The 22,957-nt window shown below is 39.6% G+C and overlaps 1 protein-coding gene across 1 annotated transcript in view; it reads left to right on the forward strand.

Moving 5' to 3' along the window:
• The window catches only part of ALKAL1 (ALK and LTK ligand 1), a 617,709-nt gene that overhangs the window by 270,148 nt on the left and 324,604 nt on the right, over positions 1–22,957 (forward strand). The gene's annotated exons all lie outside the window — the stretch shown is intronic.

Raw genomic sequence — 22,957 nt, forward strand, 5'->3', positions numbered from 1 at the left:
AATCTAATTTTTCTATATACCTCGTGAATCTTGACATTAAAACAATAAATAGGTTTTTCAATAGAATTCAACACTAAATATACTTATATTCTTCCATGGTTTTGAAATGAAATTTACTTTAAATTGACAGTGTATGTATGAGAATTTTCACTGAATTCAGAACACAACCACTCCAGTTACATTTTGACGATAATTTACGGAAATTATGGTGATCCAATAAAAGTTGCTAACACATCTTTTAGGGAACTGAAAGCTGAATAAAATTTACTTTTGGATAGAAACCCAGGTTCTGAGCAATTTGCTTCTCAATAAACAGCAGATTGATTGCTAATAAGTAGCCAACAAATAAAGAAGAGAATCTTCAGATTTAAAAATCGCAAATGGTTTGAACTTTTTAATGGAAACATTTATTTTTAGAAGCATATTTGAAAGTGGGACTGAGCTACGTTTAGTCATAACAAAGGCAGATGATATGGTTTTGGAGGGCCTTAAGTACACGTAATCAAACACATACTGAGACCTTCCTTCTAAACTATACCAGCCAGAGCCCTACTGCTGAAAGACAAACTGAACTGTATTATAGAGGAACAAAAGTCTAGGCTAGAACAATGGAGCTCCAGAAACACGTTAATATGTTTATCACCTGTTACTAATCCACCCGTCAGACCTTAGATCATCTGGTGTTTGTACTTTTAGGAAACACATCAGTGACCTTAAAGATTCCATTTTCAACATCCAAATATGACAGAACAAAAAGATTTGTTAAGCTCATGTAAAGGGCATGATTCAAAAAATGTTGCTAATGAAATCCAGCCATTGTTGCTGCAGAGACCTTGACACTCACTAAAATTATATTGTATTGAGGAGTAGTTACACCTCTTCCAAAACCTCTCTGTGTAATGGGATGCCTGCCCTCCAGATTTGGGAACTAATATATTAGTAGTTAATCTTGATTTTGGTTTGCCTTCAAAATTAAAGTCACCGTGATTTTTAGCTTTGGATTGTGTCTGTGCATGTTAAGAGGGCCGGGTGCATCCCTGATTTTTCAGCATAACAATTGCCTATGAAAATTAGAATCGGGGTATCCCAAAAATGTATGAGGCTGTGCGTCACTTTTACGCCGCCGGTGCGTCACTTTTTGTGACGTACCAGTGGCGTAAAAAATGCGCATTGTTGAGCCATATTTACAAAGTGACGCATCTAGGTAGATGCGTTACTTTGTAAACCCCTGCGCCACATTATACCTGCGCCAGGTATAATATATGCAAGGGGAGGGGGCGTTCTGACGCAAGAAAGGGTCATGGAAGTGACGTAGTGAAATCTATAAGATTTCACTGCGCTATTTCTTGGCCGCTAATGCGTCAAAATCTTACGCTTGCTTCATGGCAGACATAAGACTGACGCAGGCACTAACAACATGGGACTTGCCCATGTGAAAGTACACATTGCTGGAGTTGCGTCACTTTTGTGACACACTCCAGCAATGCGTCACTTTTGCGCCTACAGAATAGTCAGAAATACTAACGTATCTGTAACTCCTTACGACATGATGCGTCATATTATAAATATGACGCATTAATCATGATGCAAGGAGTGCGCACTGAGAAGTGACGCATCGCTGCTTTCACGCAGCGATGCATCATTTCTCATAAATGAGGCCCCCGGTACTTAGACAAATTCGCCGGTACTCCTGCCTGAACAATTTTCTTAGCAATTAAAAGTTATAAAGGAGCACATATCTAGTATGCTTAATGACTTTTGGAGAATGTTTTTGGATGCCATTTCCTTCTTGTATTTTGAAAACAGTGCTTGTGTTTGTTTCACAATTTCAGTATGACATGTGTTACTATTCTGCTGACAATACATTTTACCAGGCTAAAGTTAATACATAAAATTTCTCTATAACTTCTACAGGCACACATGTTTTAAAAAGTAGAGTGGGGGATGGTCAGAATTCTGCCTATTCACCTTTTGCGTGGGCAAAGCACATCTAAAACAATAAAGAGCCAGAGCCAAATGCAATAAAAAAATAATAATAATAATCATAACAAAATAAACTTCTGCTGTGAGCATCGCAGGAATGAGTCATCCCTCTTCGATTACGAAGTCAGATGGCTCATCTCTGACTATTACATAATATTGCACCTCAAGCAAGTCTTCTTGTCGTGCTCCCCTACGTCAATGTGAAAGGGTAGGAATGGACCATATTTAGAAAATACGGTGCATTCCTGTCCTTTAGCCCTGCACTGGCGCACAATTTGCTGCCTAGCACCAATTCAAGCACTCTTGCACCATGGTGCAAGGGTTCCTGTGTGGTCGGGAGGATTGTTTTTGTGCAGGAAGGGTCAACTTTCTGCACAAAAACAATCCTGAGAGTCTTTTTCCTCTCTGTATGCGGGCTGCATCATGCAGCACATATGGAAAGAGGAAACAACAAGGAAACAAACAAGGAGAAATAAAAATCTTTCTCCTCATTATGCCCGCTCTGGGAGGCCTAAGGTTTTGGCACTGTCCCAGATTTATGTGATTAAGCAAATCAAGACTAGCATCAAAATCCATGGGAGTTGCGTGGGAAAACCCACTGCAAGGCCCATGGAATTCCTACCTGGTGCAGAGTATGGCAACGCAGAGACTTGCCCTGCCTTGCCTTACTGCATTTCAATGAGGCCATGCAAACCCATTCAAAGTGGCTTTGATTGACCTCATAGATATGGTTGAGAGGTTTGCACTGCAGGAGCGTAGGAAAAAGTAATGCTTCAGCGGGATGTCCAGAAAAAATATTGTAAATAATATCGACTGACACTGATATCGAGTTGGAAGTATTATGACAGAGTAATGTCAATATTAAAAATATTGTTAATAATGTTGATTTTCAATTATTTTTGTCCAACTTAATATATAAGTTAAATATGTATGTTTTAAAAATGTTGTTTACATATTGTTAGCTTTTTAACATGGCTTGTAAATTAATAACAGTTTTTAAATTCAATATAATAGTTTTTTGTTATTTTTAGTACCGTAGTGGGTTGTGGGTTTTATGGGGGAATACGGGGGGAAGTAAATTAATTTAAAATAATTTATAACATTTTTACACTAATATTTATTATTTAATTGATAATTATTTATGTTAATTGTATAATTATTATTTTTTCAGTTACAATTTAGATGATTTGTTTTTTCATACTTCTAGTACCGTAGTGGGTTGTGGGGTTTGTAGGTGTATAGAGTGGGAAGCAAACTAATTATAATTAATTCATATTTTTAGATTATTATCAATTATTTTATTGATAATTATTTATATTATATGTATAATTAATATTTTTTGTTTTTAAGTTTTAAGTGTGGGTTGTGGGTTTTGTAGGGGCATGGGCTGGGAAGTAAATAAATTAGACTTAATTAATATTACATTTTTTATTATTAATCAGTTTTAAATAATAAATATTTATGTAAATAGACTTATGAATTTTTTTTCTTTTAAGTTTAAGGTGTGGCTTCTGTGTTTTATATGGGTATAAGGTGGGAAGATAATGAATTATAATTTATTAATACTTAGTATTTAATTAATCTTATTTATTTAATTGGTAATTATTTATGATAATTGTATACATATTTTTGTTAAAGTTAAATTTAACATGCGGTTGTGGGTTTGGTATGGGTATAGGGAAGGAAGTAAATTAATTATAATTATTTAAACATTCCTTAGAAATTATAGAAATTATAAATATTTATTTAGTTGATAATTAGGTAAATTGTGCAATATATTTTTTGAGGGGTATTGTGTGGTTTTTGTATGCTTAAAGAAAATGTAGGACCGTATAATAATGAATAATTATTGTTAATTCTATATATTTGTTTAAATGATAATTCATTATGTGTATGTGTAAATAAAGTATTGTTTAGGTTATATGTGTGATTTGTATTTGTAGAGGTAAAGGGTGGGAAGTTAATTAAATATAATTAATTTATTATTAGGTAATTAGCAATATTAATTCTTTAATTGATTACGAATTATGTAAATTCTTTAATTGATATTTTTCGTTTTATGGGTTGTTTGTTTTGATCAGATAAAGGGTGGAAAGGTAATTACATTGAATTTTGTATTAGTACTCATATTTTATTAGATATTTAAATATATAAAATGTGTAAATATTATCAATGTAAATATACATTTTAGATATGTGGTGTGTAGCTTGCAGAGTATAGGCAAGTGGTGGCAACAGTATACAAATAGAAGTGTAAAAGCTGTTCCTAGATTAACTTTCTCCTTTTTTAATATCCCTGTTCAACCAGATCTTGGATGGGATCCCCGTTCCTGACAGGTTTAAGGAATCAGTGGTGCCTACCATTCTGAAGAAGGATAAGGAACCAAATGACCCGAGCTCCTATCACCCAATAAGTTTATTAAATGTGAATTTCAGCCTTTTTATGAAAATGTGGGTGAATAGGATCTTAGGGTGCGCACAATAGGTGGTCCACATGGACCAAACAGTTTTTTTTGCCTGGTATTTCGATGGCTGCCAATACAATTTTTCTGGTACAAGTGATTGATTATTTTTCAGCCAATAAGGATAAAGCGACTATTTTAATGATGAATGCGGAAAAGGTATTTAACATTGTAGATTGGCAGGCCCTTTTTTTATCTATGAAAGTTTGGTTTTCCATCACGCTTGACGGAGAAGTTAAGAGGAATTTATAATGGGGCATGTGCAAAGATAGTTATCAATGCGGAACAGGCGGGATAGGTGATGAATAGGCGTGGTACCAGACAGGGCTGCCCTCTGTCCTCCCTTTTATTTTCTCTTTTTATCGAGCCTCCGGTGATAATGATCCTTTCTAATACATCAATCCTGGCCCCGATAGCAGGGATGGCAAAAGTCAAGCTGTTCACCAACGATATGATTTTATATTTTAAACCAGATAAGGCAGGCAAACTTTTGCGCTGTGCTGGGAGAAATCCAGGAGTTTACAGCACTGGGGGGATATAAGGTTAACCAGGCCAAAATTGAGCTTCTTTTGTTCAATTCCGCAGAGATTCAACTTCCAGAACGACTAAGATTCTTGTCAGTACAACCTATAAGATATCTAGGATTATGTGTTACAGCCGACTTTCCCAACTGTTTCAATTAAATTATGGGAATACCCTCATTAAAGTAAAGAATTTTTTGGATAGATGGTCGCTATTACCTTTGTCAATAGTAGGTCGAGTTTCCCTAGTCCTTTATACAAAGACAGGGAAACATTCAACCCCACTTGACTGCAAGTGCAGTTCCTTTTAATTAATTTACAGGATTGACACCCATCTATGCTAGGCATCCCATACTCATAGATGTTTTGGGAATCGTTGTTAGTGCCAGCCATTTCCAATGGGTCACAAAGTGCGACCTTCCTCAAGAATATGGATGAAGTAGGTCCCTTGCAACCCACTGGGAATTGCAAACAGTGTAAACACACTGTTGTACATAGCTGTTTGCAATTTCCTAACAGCGAATCACAAAAAATCACTATTAGGAATTCGCAAATGGAAGTCTATGTAAATCTGGCCCTCTGTGTTTATACTTTGTGTGGAGCAGTAAATTGTCCACTTCACCATCTGGAAGACAGAGAGACATTATCTCTTTTACCTGGCAGAAAGAGTATTTTGTCAAATTACATAACCCATTCCACTTGAGGCCGATTCACAACACATCCATGAGTGCAGGACGCCTAGCACAGATGGGCGTCTATCCTGTAGATTAATTAAAAGAAACTGCACTCGTAGTCAAGTAGGGTTGGAATTTTCTCTGTCTTTGTATACTTTCTAACCAAGGACACACAGAAGTCAATGGCTAGATTAAGCATCACAAAGTGACCACATTATGCTTTGAAATTTTAGTAAAATGACTGTTGCTACTATCACTTTCTGCATAGCTAATGTGGCTGCCATGGCTCTTGACTTTGAAACAGTGACTTGTATGCTCTTGATCTTTTATGGTCTACGTTATATAATGCACCATTCAAATGTATAGTTAGTTTTTATGTAGTTTAAATGTAGATTCAAATATAAATCTCCTAGCATATATCTTTCATATGCACCACCCTTTCAAGTGTTTATTATCGTTTAGTAATTATACTTATTATATACAACATGAAAAATGCTTGAAAAGTGCAAGTTGTATCTCCTTTGTAAAGTTTTCGAAAGTGTTTGGTTTTATATTTATATCTATTGCTATGTACAAGCCTTAAGATCTTAAGTATAATTTATAACGCTTTTGTTGATTTTTAAACATTTTTTGTTAGTATATTTCCTCTATGAATGATTTTCAAAGTTGTTATTTTAGAAAGGGTCTTTAGTGTCGATGTATATTTATATATATAGAGCTGCGTTAGACCCAGAGGCAGGAATACACAAACTCAATAGAGAGACAAAAACTGCAGCGGTCACCTACAAAATGAGAAAGAGGAGGAAAAACTAACTGCAAATTGTGAGATGGGCAGAAGTCAGAAATGGCACCTACCATCATGACTGATGCACAAAGATCCACCGCGAGATAAAAACGCAGGTGAGCAAGAGCATGTTCCTGATAGAAAAGCAGACTTGGTTTTAGAGAGATGCAACATAGCAGCTAGAGAAGCTTGTAAATGTAGCCTCAAGCACATTGGGATATGTTAATAAAGTACATGAGAGAAGTAAAACGGGCGTTGACTATACTTACACAGAAATATAGGGCTTTATATATTAGGTTTTATTGTTTAAGGTCATCCGGTGAGGTACTTATCTGATAAAAAAAGTGAAAAATCATCTTGAATTACCTTGGAAATTTACTGGCCTGCTTACATAATGGCTTTAATATTGACTTTCTTGTGGATAATGCAGGGGACACAGCAAGAAATGCTTTAGCGTCACTAGAATGAAACAAAAAATATACAAAATCTGGAAAGTAATCCAATTTTAAAAATAAGCCGATTGTGTAACATTGATCTGACTGTTTGAAAAACACTTATTGATGTCTGTCCCAGTTTATTTTAGGTCTTTGGACCTTGAGATTACCTTGCAAAATTAATAAAATAGTTAGGTAATAAAAAAGACTTCGATTTATGACTGTCCTAAAAAAGGCTGCTGATATTGGTAACTAAAGGAAAGGCTAGACTTAATTTCGTTTTATATTACTACATTTGCTAAATCCCCCAAGTTGCTAAATCCCTCAGGAGTAAGATTTATTTACACTCTCAGAAGCGCCGGGACACCCCGTTGGGGTAGCCGTGCGCTATATAAAATACACTAAATAAAATAAAAATAAATTACTATTTTTCCCAGAAAGGGTTTGGAGGAGCTTTTTAATAGGTCAAGGGGTATTCCAATTGTTCATCATGTCCTGCACATGAGGGTCGTCAACGCTAATGGTCTTGAGCTTATTAGCTCTGTAGCTTGGATAGAACTGAACTTACTGAGCTTCCTGTGGTGTCTGCAGCAATTATTCATGTACAAGGGTGGTGTATTGATACATTGTGTATGCTTCCTTCCTGTGCATTGGAAAATCTAATTTATGATGGTGGACCTAGTAGGCTATATGCTGAGATGATCATGGTTATATGACATGTTCATATTCTTTACATGCACCCTGCCATCTGGTGCTCCCTTCACCTTTAAAGCACCCGCCGATTTTATAGCTATGCTGCACTGCTTGACACATTCCTATAGAACTGTATTGATATATTATATGAGGATTCATCGAAAGAAGAGGGACTAAGACTGGAATGAGCCAGAGTAAGATTGCCTTTCAAGATCCTACCTGGTCCTGGATTGCAGGAGGAAGAAATAGGGTGGACGTAGTGAACTATAGAATGAGAAAACAGAATTTTAATTTGTTTTCCTTTGTTAACATATTGGACCTGCGTAGGGTATTTCATTGCAAGAAACATAGCAATGAGTTCCTCCACCATATTAAATCTGATGTAATTACCAATGATCCCTGTTGATACACGAGGGCCAGATCTAAGAAAGTGATATGTTAATTGCTGTCAGGAAGTGTTGTGTTTGGAGGCTAATGCATTGAAAACGTCAGGCAATACAACCTTTCCTGGTTGAAGTTTCAAGTGACCATTCAGGCTCAAAGGTTTTGGTGCTGGCGAACTGTTTCTAACCCACTGAGGATCAAAGATTCTGAGCTTCTAAGTAAATTAAAGTATCTGCGAAAAAAGTCCTGGAGGTTAAAGGGCTACTGGGACATACTATTCCAAGTGCCTATCTTAATTCTCAATACTGCACAAGTACATAAGAATCTGGAAATACTTTTGGTTTCTCGAAGTTTTGACATTGTGGGGTAGTATCCGATAAATATTCCTGAACAGAAGATTTCCAGAGGATCCCCCTTATCATGAACAATAAGGTTCCTGGGGCATTGGTGCCCCTTATTGATAATATCTTCCTCCATGGGTCGGCTTTTAATTTATTTGAAAAATGCTAACTATCCCATATATTGGAAAGAAAAAATCCAGTTGTATGCTTGATCACAAAAATATTGTACTACAAAAATATAATTGACAAATCGTTGACTTAACATACATACAGTGTAAATTACAAACATATTGACTATAAGAATACATAGTCCACAAAAGTACCAAAATTATGACATTATGTTAAAAAATAATATACTAGTAAACATTAGTATCTAAACTTAAACTTATAAATTTTTTAAACACATAAAACATGTGATTTAAAAATCTATCTATCTATCTATCTATCTATCTATCTATCTATCTATCTATCTATCTATCTATCTATCTATCTATCTATCTATCTATCTATGTATCTATCTATGTATCTATCTATCTATCTATCTATCTATCCATCTATCTATCTATCTATCTATCTATCTATCTATCTATCTATCTCCAGTCCAACAGGAGTAGGGAAAAGTGCATACATTGGAGGGATCAGGTTTACAGTGCTCACTGTGGTAAAACTAACATTTATGAAAGTGCATTTATTGGGAGGTGGGCAGATTTACCATTCTAACTCCGGTCTAACATAAATACAGGTATGTGCATTATTTGAATGGGGTTAGATGTAAAATTCTTACTTCAGTACCACATCCACTGGGGAAAGAACATAAATGGTGGAAGGGGGGTAGACGAACTATGCTCACTCAATTCAAACATAAATGGGGGTAGTACATACATTGAAGCTGCAGGTATTTACCATTATAACTCCAATGTCACTTACATTAGGAAACGTGCACATATTTGGGGGTGGGGCTAATTTACCATTTTAACTCTGTCCCTGCAAACATTGGGGAAAGTGGATATAGTAGGATTTGGGGATCCATTTACTATTCTGACTCCTGTCCAACAAGCATGTTCTCAAGTGCGTATATTGGTGAGTATCAGACCCTTAGTGTAGGCTACAGGGCAGGCAAAGGATACTGGGCCCCAAACATGGAGGTTGAGGATGTTGGGCACTGATGTCTGGGCCTGCATTACTATGGTTCTTCAAAAAGGAATGAGTACAACCGTTTCTACACTTGACTCTCTTTGTAGCGAGAGCGTGCAGATTAAGGCTTGTCAAGGAGGTAGTGCGAAGGCCAACACCTCAGTACTCAACTGTCAACCACCAGACACAAGAATATAATGTCCACCCTAATCCATGGCACAGCAAAGTCAAGAATTAGGCCAGTAGTGAAAGTATTATCACTCACAGAGAAGAAAACAGGGGCTTCCTTAGGTGATCCTTTGCTCATCCATGATACAATGTACTAAATGTATTTGAAAAACTACATACACGAGACGAATGTCACTCAAAGCTCCATGCAAACTCAACACACAAAGACCTCTTAACAAACCTCTGAACAACTCAGCATATATACAAATGGAATATGTCTCCTCTCAACAGCAGCGATCATGAAAAGCAGAAGGGCCATATGATTAGATAGGGAACTAGTGCTTAGGAAGCAGGACAGCTGCTGCCAAAAAATTCATCCCTATATCTATAAGCAGGATGTGCCTGAAACCTTATAAGCACTGAAAAAATAAAATAAACCCATATCAACTAGGAAACTGGAATTTAGACCATATTTATACTATTTTGTTTTTGCTAAATTAAATCTTGCTCATATCCTTTCATGGCTAAGCACTTATGTTTACCGAATAGGAGACTGAGCTGTGCATGTCTGATTTGATATCTGATAAGCGGCATTTTACAATTTTTTGTCATAGACTGGATGCTTATAACAACATGTGTAAATATCCAGCAAGTATTCAAACAAATTATAAATGTATGAAAAACAATAAAACTAGTTTAGAAAAAATACCAACATAATTTCCTGCTGTATTCTTAACTTTTATGGAAAAAGAAAATACTTCAAGCACACAACAGAAGTAACTGCAACACAACATGATGAGAGAGTAATACATGGTTATAATTAGTTGCATCTACCAGTTTAGAGCAAAAAAAACTTTCTTCCTTTTGCTACTCTCTTTCTTGCTATGTTTAAGATAACTCATAGCAACTCATTTCAATATCTTTTCCAACCATTGGTTTAAATATTTTAAGTAGCATGATAGTCTTGCACAAGCGCATCAGTTCTCTGTCCACATATGCAGGCTAAGCACCATATTTACCCGTTCTCATTTGCACGACAGTTCAGACTATATAGCTTGTGAGTAACATGCTCCCACCCATGTGGCGCCAAACCATTCGTTGTGTGGCGAGACAGTAGCAGCCTTGTCCGTTTCAGGGTTAGCGGAGTAAACTTGCTGGGCATCTCTTCACAGTCACAGTAATCTTTGGCAGCAGCAACTCTTGTGGCTGGCTGCAGACCAGTGAAAATATGTAGTAATTGTGGCAACCCAGCCAAGCTTTTTCATGATGATATCCATATTTTTTAAGCTGGGGCCTTCAGGCTATCCTGATTTCCCTCTTTGGTGATAACACAGGTTTTATTTTCTCCGCCTGCATTGACCACTACCAATTCTAAAAGGCTGCGGCAGGCTGCCGGGTGAGAGAGGAATCTTTGCTCTGGGATAATCCTGATATATTTTACTTGGAAGCAGTCAGATAAACAATGGGGAAGTGCTTTGCAGCACAGGCCTTCTCCTGCCTCACCTCTCCTGCTGCTCGCTTTTTTGTTCATCATCTCCTCTGGGCGATAGACAGGCTGGGAGGACATTGGACCTCTCTTCCTGGACAGCCTCCTCAGGAAACAGGCTTCTAGGCTTCTTAGGCAGACTCTCATATACCAGCAGAAAGCGCACACTAATGATAATGCTCAATGACCTCTGGAAAACTGGCTGCCAAACAGACACCTGCCCTGGTTAACATATCCTCTTCTTCTACCTACAAACCATTGCCTTCATTGGTTGAGTAGAATTTGGCCTGGACCACAATGAGCGGTTTGGAACCTACTTTTATATGCATTTTTCAGACAAAGGAAGTGGATCCACTCCTAGGTTTCACAATTGGTTTAGGTAGGCTCTCCTTGAAACGCAATATCCAGGATTCTCTCCAGACACAACCTTTTTGCAAAGTAACACAGCAGGTAGCTATGGGGTTGGCTCCAAGTTGAAATAACTAAATCATGGACACAATGATGTATGAGTTCTCTGCACATGGCTGTCATCAGCCTCCCTGAATGAGTAACAAAGGCAAACAAAAGGGCAAAGCCTGCCTAGAAATGTCCTAATCTTAAACACAGTTGTGGCTGCTGCCCATTCTATGCCGAGGGGCAGTGTGGGGGCAGCCCAGGGAAAAATAAATACAAAATAAATAAATATACATTTATCTTCTGCTCGGGCGCTGTCCATCACCGCTCCTCTGCTCCTAGCACCGCAGTTCCCATGAGCACACGCTCCCAGCTCACCACGCAATCCCAGTGCTTCTCCCATGCTATTACTACCAACATGAGAAATCCCCCAATTACCCACTGCTGCTTGCTCTCTCCCACGCCCTTGTGGCTGCTTGCCCTGTGTTTCTCCAGCTGTAATGTAAAAAGCCTGTAAATCGTATTCTCATCTTGTTTTTAAGCCACAGCATGTTTTTCAAATACCAGGAGAACATTTGTGGGGAGAGAGCGAGAAAGTTGGCAACCCCCTCCATGGTCTCCATTGCCTTGCAAAGTCATGTGACTGCTTTGTTTCACCTGCCCTTCACTCACTAATTCTCACCCCACTCCCCAACCGTGAAATAGTTACAAAAAATAGGAAAACGTCACGATGGGAAAGCTGGTTACTAATAAAACAGGCTAGGGAAGGGCTTGTTTCAATTTACTGGATGGTCATTGTAAAGCTCCACATGCCACTAACTGCACTCATAGGTGCAAGATAAAATAAGTAAAGGCATTTTTCAACAGAGATTACCCCACGTTTGAGATGTAGGTTTGGTATATGTTGGGGCCAGAACCCAGGCAAATTTATATTACTCAGATTTTGAAAACTGCAACCTACCAGGGGCACCAAAGAGGCACTTTGCAAGTTCACGGTCTCTAAGTCCCATGCGCACCATAACAACAACAGTGATAAAAAATATAATACAATGCAATTACCTAACACTTTAAGGCTGACATATCGAAGTACTGCAAGAATTCATTACTGTTACACAAATTAACAGGATACATTTTATCAGCCCCAGAGTGTCCAAAGGCTGATTTAGCCATACCAGTATCTGGCCTCATGATCCAGTGATAACAGTACAGTGACCTAATGAGCTTGCTTACCACTTTCTTGCAATGGGATTGGCATCTAGGTGGTCGTTGTAAATCCAATTCACTGACAGGAAGGGAGGTATGGTCAGACTATACCATGTTTATCTCAAACCAGATAGACACAACTGTGGCCCACAAAACACCATGTAGTAGTAAGAGGGAACTACTGTAATACAGGATTCCTGACTTTGAATCTAAGCAAGCAATGATCTCTGTATTTTAATGATTGTTGGCCGTGATACTTCTAGCCAGTCAGCTCAGTGGGTTGAGTGCCTGCAGCAGGCATGTGTGTGTAAAGTGCAAGTCACAGGTATGAATTGCACTACCTGTACCTTCTGTTCTTGAGAGGTGAACAAAACAAGTATCATGATTTTACTAGGCAATTTTGAAACCCTTTTTTATAGGGAATTAACACATTTCATATTGTGTTTTGCTCTTTATCAAATGGTTAATTGTATTTGGAATGCCTTCTGTATGTATGCTTGTGATTACACAAAGGAGTAATGGTGCATCAGCTGCGGTCACTTGGGTGCAGCATTTGCCTGGGGTACACTTACCATTTGGCGCTGCAATGCTGAAATACATGGACATTAACAAAGCCAATAGCTCTCGCATTGCTGAGACTGATTTGCTTTGCCAATGCTTGTTATTGTAATCCCTAGGGGAATACTAGGTGGAAGGAGGTTAGTGGCTCTACAAAGATTTCCAAACTTTCCATCACAGAAATATAAGGAAATGTTTTTTTGTCAAAGTTTAAGGATTGCAAAGAATTCTGGGTGAAACAACCTGGCAGGAACCACACAAGTCACCTCTTCCTTGTTTACCTGGGGGGGTCTAGTTTACAAATATGTGCAGGTTGTTTGGTTTCTGTAGGTGTTGCCTGAGCTAAAGCCCAGAATGCACAGTTACGCACTTTTCAAAAAATCTTTGTCAGTTTTGAGTGGGGAAATGTGACATATCCATGTTGGTATTGGGCCGCTTCCTATTGCGGCACTAGCCCTACTCACACAGATGAGCTACCATTGTTATCGGATGTTTTAAGGGAAATTTGGGTTGAATGAAGTTTGTGGCTGACTGCAGATTACAGAACCTTTCATCACAGAAATGTGAGGAAAATTAGTTTTTTAGTCAAAGTATAAAGTTGCAACGGATTTTGGGTAAAACAACCTGGTGAAATCCATGCAGGTCACACCATCCTGTTTTCCTCTAGGTGTCTAGTTTCCAATCATTTACAGGTTTGCTAGGTTTCCTGAGGTGCTGGCTGAGCTAGAGCCCAAAATCCACAGCTGCCCACTGCAAACAAATTTCAGTTTTCAGTGGAAAGATTTTATGCATTCTTGTTGCGGTTTGGGCCATTTCCTGTCACAGGCAATAGGCCTACCCACGAAAGTGAGGTGCCTTTTTTTATCAAAAGGCATGTGGGAGCATAGAATTTTATTTTTATTTACTTTTATTTGTAGAGTTTTATATAACACTGCCTAGACCCAGGGGAATCAGAGCGCTTTACTTAGAAGTTGAGTAAAAAATCCAGTTACACAAGTTGCATAGAATAGTAGAATTTTTGTTATTACCAATTGGATTTCCCTGCATTTCTGCCTTCTGAATGTAAGCCAGTGTGTAAGGAAGAAGTCATTTTAAAATATACCCTCTAATTCATGAGCAAGTACACTTACCCACAAATTCAGACATGTACAAATAATCACTGCTCCTAGACTCCATAATTTGTGCCTAATTCAGAAATACATTAGGTTACCATGATACCTACTTTTCACTCTAGATATTTCACCGTATGAATTTATCCATACTTAGTACACAATGTAATACCATTGTATGATTCAGCTCAGTATTTTGCTCTGGATACCTCAGGTTCTTGGAAAACCTACAAACCTTATGTAGCCCCACAACCAAAAGGATCTAGCACATGTAATGGTACATTGCTTTTGTGTTTTTGTAAATTGGCCATTGTGACGAAAAGTTGAAAACATTGTCACAAATGGCCGTTTTTTCCTACTCATTTTAAATATTCCTTTATTTCAACAGTTAGTTTCTTTGAGAAAACCATGAGGGATCTACAAATATTCCATCTTGCTGAAGTCAGAATTTGCCTACTTTTCAGAAATGTATAGGTTTCCTGGGTCACTGTAACAGGGTGGAGGGTTTCGCTGCGAATATGGACTGGTGGAACCCTGACGTTAATCACGCCCCTTCTCTGCCACAGAATGCATGGGGATCGGAGACAGACGAATGGTGGACCAAGCAGGAGGACTGTGTCTTTAACTACGACGAGGAAGATCGGGAAGTCACAACCCCATGTGACGTGCTTGTAAGTTTCAGCGAATGCGGCAGGGGACAGGTGGTCACGCCTTCTCGTGACGTGCGGCAGGGAGGAGGAAACAAATACCCGGAAGAAGAAGACCGTGTGTGCCCCGACACCGTGGAGACGGCGAAGAGTGGAGAGCGTGGACGGAACGAAGAGGACGAACGTGGAGCGTTGATGGAGGGAGAAAAGGTGAAGAATCCAGGAGGAGCGGCGCCAGGAGGCCCGCAATACCACGCTGCGCCCAGCCACACTCCAGGAGGAGGAGGAGTGTGGCTCTCACAGGTGCGTGACCGGGTAGCAGGCTGGTGGGGAAGGCGGGGAGCCGCCGTGTAATTAGTGTACAGTGTCCCAAAACCTGTCCAAACCCCCCCCCCCCTTTTGTACTACCTCCCTTGACCTTTATCCCTCACAAAGTCCCCTCACTCGTCCGGCACTATATATAGTTTAAGCACTCTCACTGGTGTCCTCACTACCCCAGGTTACCCCCACGGGAACACTTATTCTAGAAACAGAAACCTGGGAGCCTATCTCTTTTCTCTTCTATGTGGCGCTGGAACCCGGCACGAGACAGAGACTCGGAGGAGGAAGACGGAAGGTCAAGTCCCCGTAGAGCCCGAGACCTAGCTGCAACATTGGATCCCGCCAAGCTAGCAAGGGAAAGAAGGTCCCAACGCAAGAAAAAGACATTCATAAAAATAAAACCACGTTTACCTCACCCTGTTGTCAGTGTCCCTCCTTCTGAACCGCTACAGTCATCCATGGGTTTCAAACTAGTTTCCACTACAATCTGAAAGTAGGTTGAAAGAACAAAAATAGGAAAAATGGGCTACCTCTTAAAAATGCAAAAATTGTGCTAAACAATTAGAGCGTCTTTTAATATGGGAAAAAGTGAAGTACCAGAAGCACAAGTGACTTGTAAATAATGCCATTGGTTTCAGCTCTGCATGTTCCTGAAAGCTTGGAAGATGGTGCATTTAGCAAAGCAACCCGTTTGCTGATGCCATTTTTAGGACAATAAAAACAAACATTTTTATCTAGAGCTCTTTTTTTCCTACGTATCCCTAAAACTACATACAAATGTAAATATAACTTTAAAACTCAAAGATCAGGGTCATCTCACAGATAATGTGAAAAAATAGCTTTTGTTTTATGTGGAGAAATTAGTGTATAGGTAAAACTTTCCCTGTCTAGGTCTCAACTTATCCGTAGCTGGTGAGATCTGCTTCCCTTTTTGGACGGCATGATGTCTCTAGGGGGTTCTTTTAGACCATTTCAGAGAAAAATATGTCATTAAAAGTTGGAACCCTGATTTTAGACTGATTTTAGACTCTGCGGAAAAATTGAGCTGCTTTTTTAGTTAATAAACAGAAGTATGAGTCCCTTTGGGAGACAAGGGATCAGCGCGCTTTATAAGTGTCCTTTAACATAACATAACATAAAATAACATAGATAGAGGAGTATTCAAAAAGAGGCCAAGCCTGTACTCAGTTTACATATGGTGCTGAATTCAGTCGGGGAGAAACCATCACTTAATTCCTACGTAACCCTTAATATTATGTCTGCATTAACTTCAATAGATTACATGAGGGTCAAGTTGGCATTTGCTTCAAGACATCTACAGATCTACAAGTGACTGAATAGGACTTTAATCAACTATGTCTCTAGAGGTTATAAACTGGAAGTAAAGATTGAACAAAACCATTAGCCTTTGCTCTGCCCAATTTACTTATAACTGATTTTGCCTATTTATTGCACATGAGAACATCTATTGTCAAATCACATATGATAGTTAATCCAGATTTGTAAGGTTTCATACCATGACAACATAATACCCAATTGTGGAAAGAATAAGGAATACTATTGGTATCCAGGTTGAAATAAATGAGTTATGACACCAAAAAGAACAAAGGGCGGACAGGTTCCTCCGTCACAACGGTGGCAATATCCTGTCCACCGAAATATAAATCCCATTATATCCAATGGGAATTATATGTCTGCATACAGGATATCTGTCACTGTTGGGATGTAGTAACCCATACTCTAAGATCTTATTTAGGCCCAAAGTCTGTATATGAAAAACTAATGCTGTTGTGCTTTCCAGGAAGAAGTCATCCTGCAACAATTTATATTGCATTTTTGTTGTGTGCAAATAGATCCCTGATGGCTGACCCAGTTGACTGACCTCTATAACGCAGCTGAATTGATAAGCAATATAATTATGTGCTGAGTACTCACTTGGAAAGGCTAGCGCAGAGGGTTAACTACTTTATCAATGCTATGCTCAAATGGCAGAGACCACTGTGGTGCCCTACATGTACTTTATTTGGGATGAAATGAAATGCCATGTGTTGGGTGTTCCATGTTGGACCTTAGACAGTATAATCAATACTTACTACCATGCAACATTTGTTTATAGGATGACCCAGCCTTGTTACTGAATGAACACCTTTTCCAACTTTCCACCTCTTCCCTAGGGCGCTCTGGTATTACATAAGGCACTACAGAGGCTTACACACCGTTTACTGTGATACTGACTGTACCAGTACTATACATGTGCCGGCATGATTGTGAAGTCCATACAAATGAAGGATCCCTTTGCATACCCATCCTCACCTTAATATAAATGTAGGCACAGAGGCAAAGGAGCTGTCGGGGTGCACTAACTTGAAGCGGGGGAGAAGAATTGCCCATGTAGTGAAGTGCAGTCACTTACTGCACATGCCTCTTTGGGAATTCTGTCCCTCTTTAAAATGCCAGCCGATTGCCCCCTGCACAGTGTACAATGAGCAGGCAGCTTCAAGCAGAAAGTCTATCTTTCATTATTGCACGGCACGCAGGGAAGACACAAGTTTGTGGTGCACTGGGGACAGGTCTTTTATTGCCATTGTTCACACAGACCTGGTCTGTCATACTCACCTAGTTAAAAATGTCCTCCAGTGTAGGTCAGGGCAGTGCATCCTAACTGGAAACTGAGCATGGTGTAAATGAGTCATCCTGCTACTAACAACATCAAGTGTTAAAGACCATATTAACTTTAACTGCTTTAATGGTATCCGAGGCTGGATGCAACACAACAGGGACCATATCATGATGGGATTTGCTGGTGCAGTACAAAGCCAAAAAACTGCTTTTTACACCTGCAGACAGCACAGCTCAGAAGCAGAAGGAAGCACACCCTGCCTTTAGTATTTCCAAACTTAACTACATGAAAATAAAGTGCTATCTCAGAGAAATATTGGGTTAAATAAATTCACTTTACACACTTCAGGTGCATGAAACAGCCATCGGACTCTGTGCTGCACCAGGAAAGCTATTCATATTATGGCCCCCAGTTTTTCATTATCAGCCACAAGCCTGAGATCCTACTTTGGAACAGAAACCCCATCACCTCCACTAATCTGTTTTACATCAGTAGAGACTCCCCTTATACCGATACAAAATTATTGTAATCTAGACATCGTGTTTCACTGCACCTTGTTTTTTCCTCCTCTGACAATAGAACCTTCAAGAAAGCTTTATCAACTTCGGGAAGTAACGCCCCGCTTTGAACTTCCCCATAAAATTGCCGTCATGCTCTTTGTAGCTGTTGTGGTCTTGGTTCAACCATAACTGAACACTCTTGGTAAAGAATAGTTGAAGTTTATTCAGCAGATGAAATCCTGTAACTGGCAAGCCAGACACCAACAGCTTCTCACTCTACAGCTCAACCATCCTAAAACTTTAAAAGGCCATAAGGCTTACATAGTTACATTCCATTTCCATTACATCCAAGATACCACAATGTACAGATATGAGTAGACTGAACAGCAAGAAACCAAACAGGAATCCACGTTATAACACATACCTTCCTTTCAAAAGTACGACACAGCCAGGTATTGACAGCAAAAAACAGGAGCCCAAATTGCAATACACACCCCCTTCTCTTCACAAACATGACACAGCCGGGAATAAAACACCACAACGCAACAAAAGAAACACTCGAAACACCATACCCACACACAAAGTCACCCAGCCAACCTGGCGGACTGCAAAATCTTCCTTCTCTTCTACCACCCTATTATCTCCTGAAGAATGACACAAACATTTCTGGAAATATGAGCCTCCTTGATCACCTCCGTTGCACCACCAGTGTTACCCACAGTGTTTGCTTGAAATTCACTTTTCTCCATCATCATGCACTCAAGGAACCACCACCCACCTTGTCCTGCTTCGGTTGACTTACACCTCTCTTCTGGAACAGCACGACTCTCCTTAAATTCCTTGTCTGATCATTCTCCAACTTTACCTAACTGTGTCGCACAACCTTCACTCGATAGGTACCCCAAAACCTAGACAAACCTCGCCTCACTCCCCGAAGCTTAACCTTCACCCTGACCATCACTCACAGTTCTGTACCACATCCTCAACACATCAATCCTGCAACCACAAAGGAACCAATTTGATCCCTGGTCTCCTGCCCCTCATCATCTCAAAGGAAGTTTTTCCTGTAGCAGCATTGGGTGTGGTGTGATACGCACACATGATGTCCTTCACTGCATTCTGCACTCAACCCTGCCTTGCTGGCCAACTCCATGGACCCTTCAATCAAGTGGTTCACCCCCTCCACCTGATCATTACATTGAGAGTTATATAAAGAGGTGCAAAAATGCTTCGCCCCACCATTCTCCCAGAATGTCCTCATTTCTTTGGAAGTGAGTTGCGTGCCATTGTCTGTAATCAGTTCGGAGGATATGCCTTCCCTCCTAAAACCTCTCCTAACACAGCAATGGTTGACTTTGCATTCATACTCCTCATGAAAATCACTTCAAAACACTTCGACTTGGCATCCACTAGCACAGCTGCAAATTTCTCCTGTTCAGGCAAGAAATCAAAAGGCCAAATAATAAGTGCAGAGCCTGAGATGGCGCAGTGCTTGGAGACTGCTGCTATTCTCCACGGGGCCTGTTAGCGTGCTGGTGTGGTGCTCATGCAAAGGTGTGGGCTGGCAAGGAGTAGCGTTTGAACGGCCTGTACTCTCACTGGAGCGGTGCTCATGTGAGGGAGTGGGCTGGCAGGAGAAGCATGTGTGCCTTGGGCCAGAGAACGGATCAATTTTTTGAAAAGCACAAAAAACACAGATTTGGCATACCGGTTTGATCAGGTTGAACACCAGACAGGGCTGATAGTACAGGCAGTTAATGGCTGAATATTGATGTGAGCTTACCGCAATGATGAAGGAGGAGATCAAGGTTCAGACACTATGACTATATATAAAGCTCTACATGCCTGGACACCTGTCTACCTCTGCTTATTTTCTATCCACACCATCCATCCAGGTGTATCGGGTCTGCCAGTTTACTGTAGTAAGTTAACAAGAGTCGTCTGAGATGTAAGTTGTCTTGTTTATTATCATTAAATCATCCGGGTGGAAAAGTGTGGCTCTCCCTCTGGCTGGTCAGCAATCAACTGCCAGAGAATAGAACCGTCAGCTTACAGGGAATATAGAATGCACTAGGCACAGTGCTCTACAATCCAAAGCTGACATATGAGATTACAACATATCCTCATTCTTTATTTAAACAAAGAAACAAAGAAGATAGGAATGGAAAACATCTGAGAAAAAGAATGACATTCATAAATAAGTGCATAAGGAAAAATGGGAATTTAAGAAGTCTAAACTCCAACAAAGGGAAAGGGTAGGTGGTACATGTTAAATGACCTATCCCATCCTCGTCGCCAAAAATGTAGTAAGTTAACACGAGTCGTCTGAGATGTAAGTTGTCTTGTTTATTATCATTAAATCATCCGGGTGGAAAAGTGTGGCTCTCCCTCTGGCTGGTCAGCAATCAACTGCCAGAGAATAGAACCATCAGCTAACAGGGAATGTAGAATGCACTAGGCACAGTGCTCTACAATCCAAAGCTGACATATGAGATTACAACATTTACCCTTCTAGTTATCTAGTTACAACTATTTATAAGGCTAATATACAATTATCATGTAGCACTCTTTCACGCACAGAACTCTGACACAAAGTGGCATGCACTGAGTTACAAAAAGTCATCATAAAAATTCCAGGCCCCTGGTAAAGCCTGTTTTGAGTGGTGACATAACAACAACCCCATCTACAAAATAACAATCAGACAAGCCTCGGGTAATTGAGAAGAACAAAATCTTCAATGCAAAATATGAGAGGAATTCTTCCTCGCCCGTGATTATGAGTGACAAGCTGCTTTAAACCTCCATGACTTCTCAGCATCCTATGAAAAGGTAAACCATGTTACGCTGCTGAACACGTCAACAAGCGGAATTGTCTTAAACCATATTCAATTATTTCTTCTCAGCCATTGCCAGCAAGCAAGTAAGAAGGGGCTATTGATCCCCTTCTTACTTGCCTCCTTATTGTCCTCAATTGTCTTGTGGATTGCCTTACTCATCCCATTGTATCGCTTTTTTGTACAAATATTTGCATATTTGTATCCTATATGTTTCCTTTGGCTGAGGTGCTAGGGCACCATTAATATATGACAAAGACACCCAAATCCGCATCCACACAATCATTATATGCATAGACTGCGTATAGCACTGCTTAGAGAGAGACTACACTTTGCTTGAATAGGGATGATCTTCCCTGCGGCTGACCCATGATCTGGGCAACCACGCACTCTCATGTAGAAGTGGTAGGGCCCTTTATCCCACAAAACTTCTACTTTAAACAAGAAAATGAGTTAACCAATCAGTTAACCAAGGAAAGGCAGGTTGTTTTAAAATCGTAAATTAGTTCAACAAATCTAAAATTCTTACATCAGTCGCATTGTATCATGATGCTCAGGCCCAATATATAATATTCTTAAAAATATGTGCATCCAGTTAGAAATCTACGTTGCACAAAAAAAAAATGCCTGCCCTGCATGATGATATCAGCATGCTGTCATTTAATACATACATTAGACCTCTCTTCTTCAGTATTGCACACGAGTGTTTTTCACATTTAGGAGGTGAGTTACTGAAGGCTGTGGGTGGATGAAGGTCCACTGCTTACGGGGGGTTTTGCCTCCTTTTCAGGGTTAGTAACAGCCTCTGTCGCCTCGCCTCCATCCGCTGTCTATGTTGAGTCAATTCAAAATCTCTTTCTTACAGAGTTTATTCTCTCAATTTATCGAATTACAAAATGTAAAACAACTCTTGACTACATTTGCTTTACTTCCTTCCATGTTGAGTAGTTAACATCCGATAATTCACGCGGCCTTTATTAGGCAAAGTTATTCAAGCATTTGGGGTGACACAAGTAAAGAAGTGTAAACCTGGTGATGTCTTACAGGTCCAAAAGGCAGCGCAGAAACTACTCCACCACACTCATTGCGTATTACATGAAGCGGCACCTTCACCTCTCAAGGCCTTTTAATAAGTGTGATTATAGCCTCTTTGAACAGCATGACACACTGAATGAGTTTCTGGTGACACAAACTTGAGCTGGTTCTCTTCCTTTTGTTTAAAGCATTTCCAGACAGAGGTCACCACTGGGGATCTTAGAGTTGAACTTTGTCTAGACCCCCCTCCAGGTTCCGTGTGTTGCCTCTTTTGGTTTTTCATTTGTCCGTTGCCACAGGGGACTCCTGGTTTAGTTTTCTCCATTCATCAGTATCAGATTGATCTTAAATAACTCATTTTAGTCTTTGAAGCTTTTTGCCCAAGGACCAGATCTAGCAGAAACTGTCAATTATAAACGGAATGTTTAATTAACCTTTCAACGGCATGGGAGCAACAGTTCAGAATTATTTGCCTTTTCTATTGAGTATGAAGGATTGTTTGCTGTCTTCGCAAAAAAAAAAAAAATCTTTATGCCGCTCTGTTTTCTGAGTTAATCAGACAACTATTTTTTTCATGAATGTTTTTCCTTGACCACTGTTTTGCGTTTTCTAGCTTTTAAATATATATATATTCTTTTTTAAATTAATTGGGTAGGGATACAATGCCCTTTAAA

This window comes from Lissotriton helveticus, chromosome 4_1 (assembly GCF_964261635.1).
Source record: "Lissotriton helveticus chromosome 4_1, aLisHel1.1, whole genome shotgun sequence".
In the NCBI taxonomy this organism is placed as follows: domain Eukaryota; kingdom Metazoa; phylum Chordata; class Amphibia; order Caudata; family Salamandridae; genus Lissotriton; species Lissotriton helveticus.